Source organism: Talpa europaea (assembly GCF_964194135.1).
Source record: "Talpa europaea genome assembly, chromosome: 1".
Taxonomy (NCBI): Eukaryota; Metazoa; Chordata; class Mammalia; order Eulipotyphla; family Talpidae; genus Talpa; species Talpa europaea.
The window spans coordinates 137,536,456-137,552,403 of record NC_140073.1 but is presented as its reverse complement, the minus strand read 5'-3'; the positions used below and the strand labels follow the sequence as shown (position 1 = coordinate 137,552,403).

At 35.8% G+C, this 15,948-nt stretch overlaps 1 protein-coding gene across 2 annotated transcripts in view; it reads left to right on the top strand.

The window, feature by feature from the left end:
* Positions 1 to 15,948, top strand: part of KANSL1L (KAT8 regulatory NSL complex subunit 1 like) — a gene marked incomplete at both ends in the record, with an annotated part of 80,610 nt that overhangs the window by 40,875 nt on the left and 23,787 nt on the right. The window lies entirely within an intron of this gene.

Genomic DNA, 15,948 nt, shown 5'->3' with positions numbered 1-15,948 from the left:
AACAATGTAATTTATAAATATGATATTTCTCAGATTTTACTGGTAAGGGTAATAAGGAAAATACAAGTACTACGTATTTGTCTTTTGATTAGTAAAGAGGAAAGAAAATCCGTACAGCTATCTGTAGTTTTGGAGGAAGTGAAGTTGCTCTTTTTCAGGCCTGGTATTTGTTAATCTTGGTGAGCACACCTTTTCCTTTTTCTAGAATTAAGCAATGCAATTTTAGATGTCCATGCTTCCACTTTATATCAAAAAAGTGTACTTCATTAAAAACATCTATTTTGAAAAGCATATTTTGACTTGTTTGCAAAATATCAGGTAGACTTTTTTTCAGTGCACATCTGAACCCACTATGGTGAAGGGCAAAACAAGTTATCTCTAATTCTTGTTGTATGATGTGCTTTTTTTTCCTACTATATTTTGAAATAATAAAGGAAAGAAATTCTTCTTGTTTCTAATTACTATTACACTATTTTAAGTATATTTATATAAAAATTAAGATAATTTGTTTTGCTAGGAACCAATGTTAAGTTTGGTTTTATGGTATTAAATTATAACTAGGAATGTGGATTCTGACATTCGTTTTTATGAATAGACTGATTTTTACAATTCAATAGTTCATATTATTAATATGATCCCCCAACATGAAAATATTTCTTTCAGAATTTTAAAAATTTTCCATAACTCAATGGGAAAATATTTTTATTTAAAGTCCTTGTATCTGAAATAATATTTTATTTATTGAAAATTTCTTTAAAGTTGATCAGAGCAATAATTATTCTTGAAATCAGTTTTATAATTTCATTGTTAAAAAACAGAATTGAATAAACTATTTTCCAGGAAAATAGTTATTTATTTGTCTAAACTTGATGTCATTTCTCTCAGGAAACTTTCCTTGGTATCCTCACTATGGGGTATATGTTGATATACTTCCCTGGGTTATAATATTAGTCATTATTTTATAATCACTTTATTGCTCTATGTTCTTATACTGTAAATTCTTAGATCACGACTGTATATTTCTGAATCTACAGGGTCTTAAACAGTTACTATCCAGTTGATAGCATGTACTCAATAAATAATTGTTTGAAACGGCTATTTTTAAATAATTGCTCTTAATGTCTGAAAGAATTAATATAGTATAGGCTATAGAAAGATTTAAAAAGCAATGGACAGTAAGAACTTGAGAGAATGTTTTTTTAATTTAAATTTTATTTTTATATTCCCCATACAATTACAACCCCCTTATTTTGACCCCAACCCTCCTTTCCCCGCCCCCACCCCCCATAGAGTGTCTCTGGTTCATCGTTATTTGTTGATTTTGATATTTTCTTGAAAGAGAGAATTTTGATTTGCCTTGTGAAAAGAATCGAAAGCATAACCTCCAATGGAACTCTATAATGATGGAAATATTCTATAAATTCTGAGATCCAGTATGTTAGCTATATTCGGCATTTGAAATATGGCAAGTGCAGCTTAGGACCTGATTTTTTAGTTTATTAATTTTCATTAAACTAGCCACTGACTTCCAAATTGGATATAATAGGTATAGATTGGAACTTATCCTGACAGCAGTGAGTACATCTGGTGCTCATTTCTATTTTCAAATATCATTCCCCACTAAAAAGAATGAGATCTTTGGAGAATAGGCTGGTATCTAGGGCTGCAGAAGAGAAGATAGGAGATGAGCCTGCCAGAAACCTTGGTGGTGTTCACAAGAAATAATGAGAACATGTCAAAAGAATGTAAGAGATAGCTTGAATAAGCTCCAATTGGCCTAGTCTGGGACTAACTGGATTTTGCAATAACTAAGAATTGTAATAATTCATCGGAAAAATAGGAAGTCATGAATACCTACTGGGGTATAGAGGGGGGAAAGGTGGGATGGTGGGAAAAGGAGAACTTTTCTATATAGGAGAATAAATGCTGGTTAATAAATATGGTATCAGCAGTGAAATTAGAGAATCATTGCAATAATTATAGTAATGACTGGGCAAGAAACTTCAATGGTCAGAAAACTAGATACAGTATTACTGTATCAAAACTAGATAGAGTATCACTGTAGCTATCCCATGAGATAAATACATTATCACTATAGTTTTTTGGCCAGGGATGCATTATCTGAATATATAAAAGGGCAATGGAAAGAAGTGGAGTCTTCCAATACTAGGTACAATAGAATACATAGTTGGCTGATCATCACTCTTATTACAACAACTACATGTACAAACTGTAAAAGAAAAATTATACTGTTAAAGATGTGAGCAGAACTTCTGGTTTCAGTTTCAACATATAAAAAGCTTGGGAGTCACTTCTGTCCTTACAACAACAAAAAGATGAACAAACTGAAAACCAGTGCTTTTTCATAAGCCTGTCAGAGATGTGAAATTTAAGGGCGATTGCCACTTCAAAATATGGAGAGACAGGCAAATCCAGAGAGTCACAACCAAGATCTGTTTAGCTAGAACTGAAACCACAGCAACCATTAGCAGAAACACTTACATGGTAATTTTGAAGAAATGCTGGGGGCTAAGAAGGGGCTAGCTTGAGAATGAGAAACTTTTAGAGGCCACAATTTTAAGGCGATCCCACACTTTCATGGACTCTGACATCCCACTAGGTTCTCACATTGAAGAGCCAAGAAGGATCCCTAGTGGCCTACCATAGAAAAGGAAGAGTAACCATTATGAAATAAACCCAGAGCATTGTCTATCTATAAAAAGACCTATTCTTGGGAGAGGGTGGAGGAAGGGACGCAAATATTGTTTAAAAATGAAAATGATGTAAAAAATAATTAAAAAAAGATAAAAAAAAAAGACCTTCTCTTTAGGAGAAAATTTTTATCAGAGCCTAATTCCACATGGGAGAAGATTATTTCTCCCACTTCGGCCTCCTGTAGCCTTTCTGTGTTACCTGAAAGGGAATGGGAGTAATGACTTCTTAAAGTCAAAGTCCCGGGACACATTGACCTGAGATTTAATCATAAGATCAGAGTAAATTACGGTACTTTAGTAGACATGCTTCTCTCCCTAACACCACACCAACAGGACTCTAGTGTAGTGACAGTGGGGTACAGCTGCAAGCCACAGATTGTCTGAGGAGTGCTTAAAGAGGTTAGAAGTTACCAGGGGAGGCAAAAACAAGGACACTAGAGGAATTTGAATTATCAGGCACCCACAACTACAGCAGACATCAAACGTAGCCCAACTCTTAGTGGGCTTAGTGAGATTAACATAACACCTTATGACAAAGGTCTGTTTATTACCTGATATATCATGTCTGTTATCAACAAAAACTTACAGGGAATGCAAGGGAAAAAAACACTCTGAAGAGACAAAGCAAGCACCATAACTATCTTTGTCAAATATGACAAAGAATGGGTTGCTATTATTGGGCCTCCTTGGTGGCGCAGCTGGTTGAGTGCAGTGCTGTGGGGCTGTCTGCAGCCTCTGTGGCGTGGGTTCGATCCCCGGCCGGCCAGGGAGCTACCCACATGGTGCGGCAGACATCTCCTGACTCGCCCGCTGCTCCCCTCAGCAGTGTGTATCGATCCGTCTGCCTGTTCTGCAACCCGCTCTGTCTCTGGTAGGTTCTGTCACCCTCCCATACCTCTGGTCTGTGCCCCAGCTCTAGTATAGATAGATGAATCTTTAAAAAACAAAAAAGAATGTGTTGATATTATCTTAAATAACTATAAATAATAGTTAAAATCTTTAATGGATAAAGTAGAAAACATGCAATACATGGGCAATGTAAGAAGAGAATGAAACTCTTATTTATTATTGAGGTTACATTGATTTACAGCACTGTATATGACTCAAGGGAATACCTCCTCAGGTGTGCCTCACCATGCCCTGTCTACTCCAGGGCACCCACAGCCTTATATAATATACCTCAGATCAGCTGCCCCTTTGCTCCCACCCTGCCCTCCACCTCTGGCAGCCTAATTCTGCGGTCACATTTCTAGGTTTTGTTTTGGTGTAGTGTTGCCAATTCCATTGTTTTGTTTCTCTGTATTCTACATATGAGTAAAATCATCTGGTGTTTGTCTTTCTCCTTCTGACTTCTTTTATCTAGCATAATCTCCTCCAGTCACATCCATGTTTTCACAAATGGCAAGAGTTTGTCTTTTTTAATAGCTAAGTTGGATTCCATCATGTATATGTACCACATCTTCTGAACCCACTCACATGTTCTTTGATCACTTAGGTTGTTTCCATAACTTGGGTATTGTAAATAGTGCTGCATGAACATAGGAGGGCATATATTCAAATTAGTGTTTTTGTATTCTTTGGAAAAATACAAAGGAGTAGAGTTGTTGGATCATATGGCATATCTCCTTTTAATATTTTGAGAAAACCTCTGTATAATTTTCCATATGGACTGGAACACTCTACATTTCCACCAGTGTATGAGGGTTCCTTTTTTCCACATCCTTACTAACATTTTGTTGTTTCTGATTTTTTTTTGTTGTTGTGGACCATTCTCATGGGAATAAGATTGTGTCTCATTGTAGTTGATCTTGCTTTTCCCTGGTAAGTAGTGTTCAACAGTTTTTCATGTGCCTGAGTGAATACATTTGCTATATAGATGTACATGTAGACACAGATATAGATGTAGGTGTAGATAATAGCTATTTATAAAGCCAATGAGAGTGAGGCAGGGATAATCAGAATAGGTAAATAGGTAATCTCTGATCAGACAGGTAAATGGAAGGAATATAAAAATTCTGAAATACACAATTTAGCAGGTTCTTTGCAGCTGTTAGCTCTTCCTTGTGGCTTTTTGGCAGCATTGTTTATGTAACTTTTTCTTAAAAAAGAGCCCCCCTTTTTTGCATATGTATTAGTTTTCTCAACATGCTTTTTGCCTGTAAAATGCTAAAGGTCAGAGGCCTTTTCATGTTGTCTTAGTTCAAATTCAAGTCTTTAAAACTTTGTAGTCTTTTTATGTCTCATTTAAATAAACTCTAATGAACAAAAATCTCAAGTCAAAGCCTTCTTAAATTTGGACTTCTGTGAGCTGTTGTGAGTCAATAACCCTGAGATATGTGGATGCACTTCTGTCTAGAGGGTATCATTGATATTCTTTAAGATTTAATAATCTTGGGCCTCCCTGGTGGCGCAGCGGTTGAGCATTGGGGTGCGAAGCTGCCCCCAGCCTCTGCGGCGCCGGAGGAGGGTGGCGTGCAGACCTCTCCTGCCGCAGCCTTGTACTTCGGTCCTTCTGCCTGCTCTGCTCCCTGCTCTGGCTCTGGTGAATTCTCTCACCCTCCCGTGCTTCTGACTGTACCCAGAAGCGGAAGGAAGGAAGGAAGGAAGGAGGGAAGGAGGGAAGGAGGGAAGGAGGGAAGGAGGGAAGGAAGGAAGGAAGGAAGGAAGGAAGGAAGGAAGGAAGGAAGGAAGGAAGGAAGGAAGGAAGGAAGGAAGGCTTCAAAAAAAAAATAAAAAAATAAAATCACCAAAAAAAAAATTAATAATCTTGGAATTCGAGATGTCAGGATCTGTGGACATGGCCTCAAACCTTTCTAAGGTCTTAACAGCTTCACTCTTGAAATTGTGATACAAAGGCCAGTTTTACTGGCAGTTCCCTGGATTTGAAATCTTGCACTCATGTAATTTCTTTTGTGTGAATTTTTTCCTGTCAGGAGTGACTGCAAAGTGGCAAGTCTTATTTTTGCATCCAGCAAGGCTTGACTCTTACATCTTCTAAGTTGTAGTTGAAAACTTAATAGCTCCTTTTGAAGCTTATTCTACTCCTTCCATACTTTATCATTAGTAATTAAATAAAACCATTTGGCACGTTGCACATTCTGTCTAGAAACCTCCTTAACCAGATCAATGAGTTTATTATGTTCCCTTTGTATCCTCCATATTTCTACAGGCAGCTGTTACATTAATTGTTCTGCCAGAGCAACACAATGAAAGAATAGAAGCTAAAGGATTGTAATAATTATTTAGAATCATTATTTACAGAGGTTTTGCTCCCTTTGCTGGACAAAATAATAAAAACCATAAATTAGTATGCATTTCACTTGATCTTCCTCTTTTTACATTACTAGTCTTTAATGAGGATGTCAAATAACAATGGGTAATATTTATTAAGTAATTATCATATGACAGGTACTGTTTTACTTATAAATACTTTACATGTATTCCTTATTTAATATTCACACCTCATTTTGTATGGGCAAACAAGCACAAAATGGAATGAAAAAATGCATATATTTTGCATTATTTTAAATAAATGGTAATGAAAGTTAGTGCTTTCTGTAAGTATTAATTCTGTTTTCATATACTTGAGTAAAACATCTGACTTGAATTTTTTCATAATTGTTTCAGATTGTTTCTTCTTATGAAATCTAAACCCATAGCCACAGTTGTTAAAAATCCATGAACTTACTAAAGCTATTACATTTTTTTTATTTTCTTTTTCTATTGTATTTTTTATTGAGGGAATGTTAATTTACGACACTGTGACTTAGAGGTACAGATTCACACCTCTTCACATGTTATTAGCACAACACTTCCACCACCAAAGCCCTCATAATTCTCTACCATAGTCCGCTGGGACACTGTCTCCTTTTGCTACCCACCCTTACTCTCCCCCCTAGTAGTTTAAATTCCACTGTCCATTTTCTAGGGTTTGGTTGGTTTAGTTTTGTCTGTTCCTTTGTTTTTCTATATCCCACATATGAGTGAAATCATCTAGTGCTTGCCTTTTTCCTTCTTATTTGACTTTCTTACTCTTCCAACTGAATCACATATTTTGCTGTCGACATCTACTTAATTATTCATTATTGCAATGCTTTATTTTTCAAGAATCTTTGCAATTTTTGCTTGTTAATATTGCTTGATCTAGCTAAATAGTAAAGTATCTTGAGGTTTAGGAGAATGCATAGACAAACATAGATAGGATAGTAATATGTTTTCCAGAAGAAACTCAAGAATAAGTATTAAAATATGACCATGGGGCCTCCCCGGTGGCGCAGCGGTTGAGCGCTGGGTTGCGAAACTGCGCGCGGCCTCTGCGGCGCCGGTTCGATCCCCGGCTGCTCCCCGGCCACCGGAGGAGGGTCCCGCATGGCGCGCAGACCTCTCCTGCCGCCCGCTGCTCCCCTCAGCAGTGTACTTCGGTCCTTCTGCCTGTTCTGCTCCCCGCTCTGGCTCTGGTGAATTCTCTCACCCTCCCTCCCGCACTTCTGACTGTACCCAGTGCATGTATAAACAAAACAAACAAACAAACCAGCAAACAAATAAATAAAGCATGCCTCTATTAAAAAAAAAAAAAATAAAAAAAAAATAAAATATAACCATGGCTGGGCCTCCCTGGTGGCACAAGGGTTAAGATGCAACCTATGAAGCTATCCGCAGCCACTGCAGCACGAGTTTGATTCCTGGCCATCCAGGGAGCAACCCACATGGCACAACAGACCTCTCCTGACTCACCCACTGCTCCCCTCAGCAGTGTACTTTGATCAGTCTGCCTGTTCTGGTCTCCACTCTGTCTCAGGTGAATCCTCTCACCCCCCCGCACCTCTGGCCTGTACCCCAGCTCTTGTATGCATAAATAAATCTTTTAAAAAAATGCAACCAGAGCTAGTAATGCTCTTTAAAGTATAATTAATTTGCAATTAATAATTTAAGAAAAAATATTTATATGACCATATATTTCTTCAGCCCCTTCTTGATACTCTGCATTTTCAAAACCAGCCAATTTTAGATCCTACACTTTTGATGTCTAGATATCAAGAGCTACCCTGACTAACTCCTGGCAGGGAAAGTTCTCTCTCCCACTAAGATAAGACAGAGGCTCTGTCAAGGTTAGAAAACTGGGTACAGTTTTCTACAGAAACAGGTTGTGAGCAACTGAGCATTCAAATCGTTTATTTAGAATACTGATCATAATAGTTTCATTTTTTAGTGATTTTATCTTATTGTAAGATTTTCATTAATAAAGGCGGTATTGGAGCAAGAATAAACCAAGGGAATTCAATCAGTTAGAGGTTATTTTTATATGCAATTGATATAAGTATAGATGGTTTGGCTGGGAATGCAGGAAGGAGGTGAGAAAAAGCCCAGTCTTTTGGTCATGCTCCCAACCATGTTCCTCCATATTGGGGGTTGGCAGTGGTGGTAATTAATACTTTACTATTAATACTTGTAGCCCCAGAGTACAAATTATGAATCACTGTACTGTAATCATCAAGATCTGGGCAAAATTTTTAAATAAATGAAACCTTATTTGCAGGAGTTCCACTTGTTTTTTTTATCATCTTCCTTCCCTCATGGTGTTTCCTATCCCCTCTGGTGTCTCGTGTTCTTAAGTAAACTTTCTGTGTACCCATGTAAGTTCCCTAACATTTTTCTTTCCTGATCTTGCTTTTATGCAATTATAACTAGACTGTGTTGTCTCTAGTTGATACTGTCACTCTGAAAAATGCGGTTTATATTTTGAGAAACTGTTCCTGTAAAAGTTAAAAGATTGTCTCATTAGAACTATGGAATGCTGGATGTAAAACTATTTGAATAGGAGAAATTTTTCATTGTTCATAAATTTTAGCATGTAATCCAGAGCCATTTCATATATATATGTATATGTACACACATGTAAGTTGGTCCCCAAATTACAATGGTTCAGTTTAGGATTTTTAAAAATTTTATGATATGAAAGCAGTCTCTGTATTCAGTAGAAAACGTATTTAGAATTTAGAATGTTGATCTTTTCCCAAGATAGCAAGATGCAGTACAATACTTTCTCATGATGCTGGGCAGCAGCAACAAACTGCAGCTGCTAGTCAGACACAAGATCATAGGGATAAACAACTGATATTCTACTGGTGTACTGTGTTGCCAGTATGTTTTTGGATTGTTTTGTGTTTTACATCTGTGCCTGAAATGTTTCATATTTTTATATTAAATAGGCTGTATGTTAGAAGATTTTATGCAGCTGTAGGCTAAGGTAAGTATTTTAAGCACATTTAGGCTAGATTAAGTTGTAGTGTTCAGTAGAGTAGGTGTATTAAACACATTTTCAACTTATTCTATTTCCAATTTACAATGGGTTTATCTGTGTTTATGAAAATAGGTGTAGTAGACTTAACTTGCTTACACTGTAGTAAAATTTAAAGAATAAAAATAATTCTTATATCTCCAACCACTATGGAGAGCTGTGTGGAGATTTCTTGACCTACTAAACACAGAGCTTCCATATGATCCAGCAATTCCACACATAGGTATTTACCCAAATGACACAGAAACAGTAATTCCAAAGGGCACCTGCACGCCTATGTTTATAGCAGCACCATTTACTATAGCTAAGTACCAGTTAAAGTAATATAAAAAACTATCAATTACTTTGTAATGTATCTTGTCAAAGATATAAAAATTCATTACTGAAAAAAATATATTTTATCAAGAGATAAATGTAGAACATCTATATAAATGATAAAATATATTCATAAATAGGAATACTACAATATTACAAATATATTAGTCCTTTCCACATCAACTCATTACAACTCATAGCTTTAATACAATGCCTATCAAAATCTCAAAAGGAGGTTTCTTTTATGTATTTCTGTACATGTATACATACATACTGTTTTCGAAGTTGACACATTTTAAAATTTATATGACAATGCAATAGATAAAGAATAAATATCACATTCTCAAAGAACATGGTGGGAGGTCTTGCTCTATTAAATCCCAAATAGCATTTAAAAATTATAAAAATTAAGTCTAGGGTATTGGCACAAGGGTTCAGAGTTAGAAAACAAAATGATACAGGGATCAGAGATAAGCTCATTTGTTTTGAGAAAGATGTGCTGGAGAGCAGCCAATAAAAATACTATTTTAAATTAATGGTGCTAGAAAAATTGGTTATCCATATGAGGAAAATATATTGGGAACTTTATAAAAGTAGAATAATATAAATTATTGGTGTAGATATAGAAAAATAGGCATCTCACACAGTGCTGATGGAAAAGTAACTGGTCCAAACACTTATATAAGAAGTTTGGTATTTTATGGTAAAGTTGAAGACAGAAAGTTTGGTATTTTATGGTAAAGTTGAAGACAGATGTACCTATAATTTAAGATTAGTCTTCTAGAAAGATACCTTAGAATTTTATGGGATTAGTGCAACAGCAGATTATGCATAACATTGTTCAGAATAGCACTGTTTGTAATAGCTACAAACTGGGAGTAATCTAGTGGTTCATCAATACGATATCACAATGTGTACAGAACATGCTACAACAAATTCTTTTACCCTGAGTTCAAAAATACGTAAAACTTCAATTAATACTGCTTATGATTACACAAATATAAGGTAAACATATAAAGAAAAATAACTGATAAGTCAGTTATTTTACCTCTGGCGAAGGCCTTTCACCAGGGCTTTCACCTCTGGTGAAAGGGCTTACAATTAAGGGCTGCATAGGATTTTGGAGTACAGGCAGTGTTCTGTTTCGTGATCTGGTTACATATGATTACTTCATAATTCTTTGTTATACACTTTGATTTCAGATAATGTTCTGTTCTTGTATTACATTTAATAATTTTAAAAGTTTAAATTTCTATGGGTGAAGTATATAGCGAACTTGCTAGAGACTTTCAAAAAAAGTATTTTTGGAACTCGTTGGGCATCCTGGATGATGATATCTGGCTTATATCCCAGGTTGAAATCATTTCCAGCAATTATTTATTTATTTAAATTTTCTGTGCCTTTCTCTTCTCCTCCTGAGAAGGATGTTGTTTCTCTTTATAGTATCCCAAAGGGCTTTAACCCAAATGGCCTTATTGTGTTTTTAGTTCAGTTACAGTGTTTCTTTGCTCCATTACTTCTAGTAGCTGCCTCATATTTTCTTTATTTTTATTCTGTTGCTGTTTATCCATTGTTTGTTGTTTTTTTGGTTTTTTGTTTTGTTTTGTTTGGAGTTCTCTTAAGTGTTATGGCAGTTACCTTGAACTCCTCTTCAGTCATGTTTTGCAGTTCTGATGAATTGAAACTTCCCTCAGGGTTTATTTATTTATTTATTTATTTATCTGTTTGTTTGTTTATTTATTTATTTTTTCTCCAGCATTTGAGGTATGTTCGTGTGTCTCTTTGTTGTAAAATTTTGTGGGTTTTAATAGGGCTAGACTTTCAGATTTTTGTCTTTGCACCTGATCAAGTGATTGGCAAACTGGTTTTAGGGATAAGAGAAAACCCAGGCAGTAGAACACCAAGAGTTACTCTAGTGAGCATCAGGGAGTCAAGCTTCCCACTGTGCTGTGGTTACCAATGTTGGGTGGGAGATCACTGTGGATCCCTCCTCTAGGCCGGCTCCTCAGCCTTAGTTTCTTGTATAGTCTCATGTCTGCTTCCCCTCTAGGCTATTTCTGAGAACTAGGTGATACAGCACTGGACATGGATTGTTGCTTAAATGGGGTGATAGTCTGGGACTTGTTGTCTTTTCCATCATAAAGCCTTGTCGTGAGGTATCTGTCCCTGTTATTAGCAGGTATTTGAGTTTTTGATTATGCAAGTATTCATTTGTTGTTTTGGTTTTAGCCGTGGGCTTGCAAGTGGCAGGTGTTTTGAGTATCTGGCCTCCGCTTCAAGTAGTAGCATCTATGAAGAGACACAGGTGATCTCACCTGTTTCCACCCTTTCAGGTTCAGCTGTTCCATACTGAGAGCCTCATGCTCAAGCCAGTAATCCTCACTCTGTATCCCAGCCCTGTAGAGGCAGCACCCCTGAACGTCCCCTATTCAGTGCTGTGCTGGATCTCAAAAGACCCTGATATTGGAATGTGCCTGAGTTAACCTTCATGTGGGTTGCACTGCCCCAGCATCACTGCTAAACACAGTTCACTTAAAGTTTTTCCTACCCTTTTTTGCTGGATGTTGAGCCTAGTGTGTTCCATGGTTGCTGTTTTTCCTTCGGGGGGTTCTAGCTTTGTTTTGTCACAGTTTAGTTGTGAGTATATGGAGGAGCTCAGCATCTTCATTCTGCTGCCATCTTGCCAGATTCCCCACAAAAAGGTAACTTTTTAATTTAAGTAATTAATATATATTATTCAAAATGAACAATTTGAAAAGGTGTAAACGGAAAAGTGGAAAAGTCCTGTTTCTATGTAGGTACCCCCTTCACAAACAAGGTAACCGTTATTGGCTTCTACTGCATTATTCAATTTGTATACATATGTAAGTGAATGTATGTAATTTGCCCCTACATTTTAACAAAATAGCATTTAAATTTTTCTATGCCATGTATTTTATTCCTAGTAACTAGTACATCTTAATTTTTTTCATATCAGTTTGTAAAGGGCTGCTTCATTCCTTCTTACAGAATTCCAGTATATAGATAGACTAATGTATTTAGTCTCCAGTTGGTAAACATTTGGTTTATTTGCAGTATTTGCTTTTATAAGCAATAGTGCAATGAAATATCTTGTATCCCTATCAGTTCACATTAAAAAATAATTTACTGTGATGAAAGTCAAGTTACATAGAAGGAACCATTGTCAAGTGAACAATTCCGTGGCACTCACACTGTCGGGAAACCATCAGCCACACTATCTACTTCTAAAAGATTTCATCACTCCAAAGTAAAACTCCTTACCTATCAAGTACCTTCTCACCATTACCCCATAACCTGTCCCCTGACGGTTGCCAACCTCTATGTATTTACATATCGCAATATTTACTATGTTAATTGACTTTTTCACTTAGCATAATGCTCTTAAGTTTCCTCTACATTGTAGCATTTAGTACTTCTTTAACTGAGTAATATTCCATTGTACATATATGCCACAATCTGTCAACATATATATTGATGGGTATTTGGGCCATTTCCACTTTTTGATTATTGTGGAGAATACAGTTATGAACATGTTTGTAAATTTATATATTTGCTTATGAAATATGTTTCAAAGGGATATACCTACTAGTTGAATTTCAGGATCATATGGTCATCCTGTGTTTAAATTTTTGAGGAATCACCAAACTATTTTCTACAATGGCTAAACCATTTATATTCCCATCAGCAATGTGTGAGGTTCTCAAAGACATTATTTTGTATTTTTTTATTACAGATGTCTTTATATGAAATGGAACCTCATTGTGATTTTGATTTGCATTTTCTTAATTGCTAATTATGCTGAACTATTTCATGGGCATATTTTCATGGTCTCATATATATATATATATATATATATCTTCTCTGGAAAATGTCTGTCATTTGTTCATTAATTGAGTTTTTGTCTTTATTGTTGAGATTAAAGAGTTCTTTATATATTCTGGATACTTCTCCCTTAATAAATAATGATTTGCAAATATTTTCTACATTCTGTAGGTTGTCTTTTCTTTTTCTTAATAATGTATTTTGATGTTCAAAATGAAGAGCTTTTAATTTTAATTAATTTGGTTATGTATTGTTTCTTTGGTTGTTCATGCCTTTAGTGTCATATTTAAGACTGCATTACCTAAAGCAAAGTAATGAAGATTTACCCCAGATTCTTCTAAGAGATTTATGGTTTTTGGCTATTTACAGTAGCCAACCTATGCAGACAACCTAAGTGCCCAAAGACAGATGAGTAGATTAGGAAAATGTGGTATATACACACAAGGAATATTACTCAACTGTTAAAAAAAGGTAAATTTTGCATCTTGCAACATGTGGATGGAACTGGAGGGGATTATGCTAAGTGAAATAAGTCAGAAGAAAGACCAATACTGAATACTGAAAGACCAATACTGACCAACACTGAATGGTTTCACTTGTATATGGAGTTTAGGGAAACAAAAGGGCCAGGGAAAAAAGTAATAAACGTTAGAAATCTTATAGTAGAATCGAAGGAGGGGAAAAGCAAAATATAGGGAGGGATGGACCATGGTGGAGGGCTTATAGGTGCCTTAGTGGTGAGTGTGGTATGTAATATATGTGGTATGATAATGCTGAAGGGTGTGATCCTGTACCTCTAAATCATATATAGTGTTGTAAGTCAATGTTATTAAAAAAAAAAAACCATTAAGAAAAAAATGGAAATATAAATGCCAATTATATGTTGTAAAAAGGTTCAACTTAAATAGTAAATGGCAATACAAATCTACCATGAAAGCACTATTTATATGCCTGAGATTAGTAAAAATAAGTTTAATACCCATGTTGGCATGGTTCTGGAGCAGTGACAACCAAGATCTGCTCTGTTCGAGTATAAATCATTTCTAACTACTTTTTAAGACAATATGTGATCTAGTTAAGCTGAATATATCCATTTATGCATTTGTATAAACTAACAATTATATTTCTAGCAATGTTCTAGAGAAATTCTTATGTTCATATGCCAGGAGATAAAATAAATATAACAATATTCATACTAGCATAGTTGATAATAGTACAACTATATAGAAACAATCTAGATATTTATAAAAAGGAGTATGATGAATCACATACACATGTTGACTAGAGCAAGAAAATATATTTAATATTCTTTCCATACACATTTTTATTTTTTTTTTTTTTATTTATTTATTTATTTATTTATTTTTTATAAATTTTATTGTTATATTCCCCATACAATTGCAGCCCCCCATTCTGACCCCAATCCCTCCCCTCCCGCCCCCGCCCCCCTAAAAGTGTCTCTGGTTCATAGTTTTTTGTTGATTTTGATTTTCACTTTCTTATAGTTATTCATTTTCCTGGTCCATTATTTAAGTTTTCTAGATTCCTGCTATGAGTGAGACCATCCGGTATTTTTCTTTTTCTTTTTGGCTTATTTCGCTGAGCATGATCCCTTCCAGCGCCATCCATGTTGCAGCAAATTGCATGTGTTTATCTTTTTTGAATGCTGAGTAATATTCCATGGTATATATGTACCACATCTTCTTGATCCAGTCATCTATTTTTGGGCATTTGGGTTGTTTCCAAAGCTTAGCTATTGTAAACAGTGCTGCTATAAACATAGGGGTGCAGGTGTTCTTTGGAATTGATGTTTCTGTGTCCTTTGGGTACATACCTAGGAGTGGAATTGCTGGGTCATATGGAAGCTCTATGTTTAGTAGGTCCAGAAATCTCCACACAGCTTTCCACAGTGGTTGGACCAGTTTGCACTCCCACCAACAGTGCAGAAGAGTTCCTTTTTCTCCACACCCTCGCCAACATTTGTTGTTGCTAGTTTTTTTAATATGTGCCATTCTCACTGGTGTAAGATGGTATCTCATGGTAGTTTTGATTTGCATTTCCCTGATGACAAGTGATGTTGAACATTTTTTCATATGCCTGTTGGCCATTTGCATTTCCTCTTCAGAGAAGTTTCTTTTAAGCTCTTCTGCCCATTTTTTGACTGGATTATTTTCTTTGTTGTTGTTGAGTCTCATCAGCTCTTTGCAGATTTTTGTGATCAGTCCTTTATCATTAGTGTTGGGTGCAAACCATACACATTTTTAAATCATACAGTTTTAAATAGTAAATTATATAGATTACATATATTTTTGTGGAAAAACTATAAAGAAAATGAAGAAATAATAAAATTAAAATTCAGGTAGTAGTTATTCGTGGAATTGTAATAGAAAAATATAATTTAGCACATTGTGTTAGTTTATAGGGTTTGTTGCATTTATAGAAACCCTATTGCATTTATAGTGACATAAACAAAATGTAAATTTATTTCCTTATCTTGTAGCAGATTGAAATATTCTAGACATGGTAACTATGCTCTACAAGATTGTCTAGGACCAGGCTCCTCCTACTTTTTAAAAACCTTGTAAGGGCCTCCCTGGTGGCTCAATGGGTTAAGATACAACCTATGAAGCTATCAACAGCCACTGCAGCACAAGTTCGATCCCTGGCCTGGGAGCTACCCACATGGCACAGCAGCCCTCTCCTGACTCGCCCACTGCTCCCCTCAGCAGTGTATTTCAGTCTGCCTGTTCTGTTCCCCACTCTGTCTCTGGTGAATCC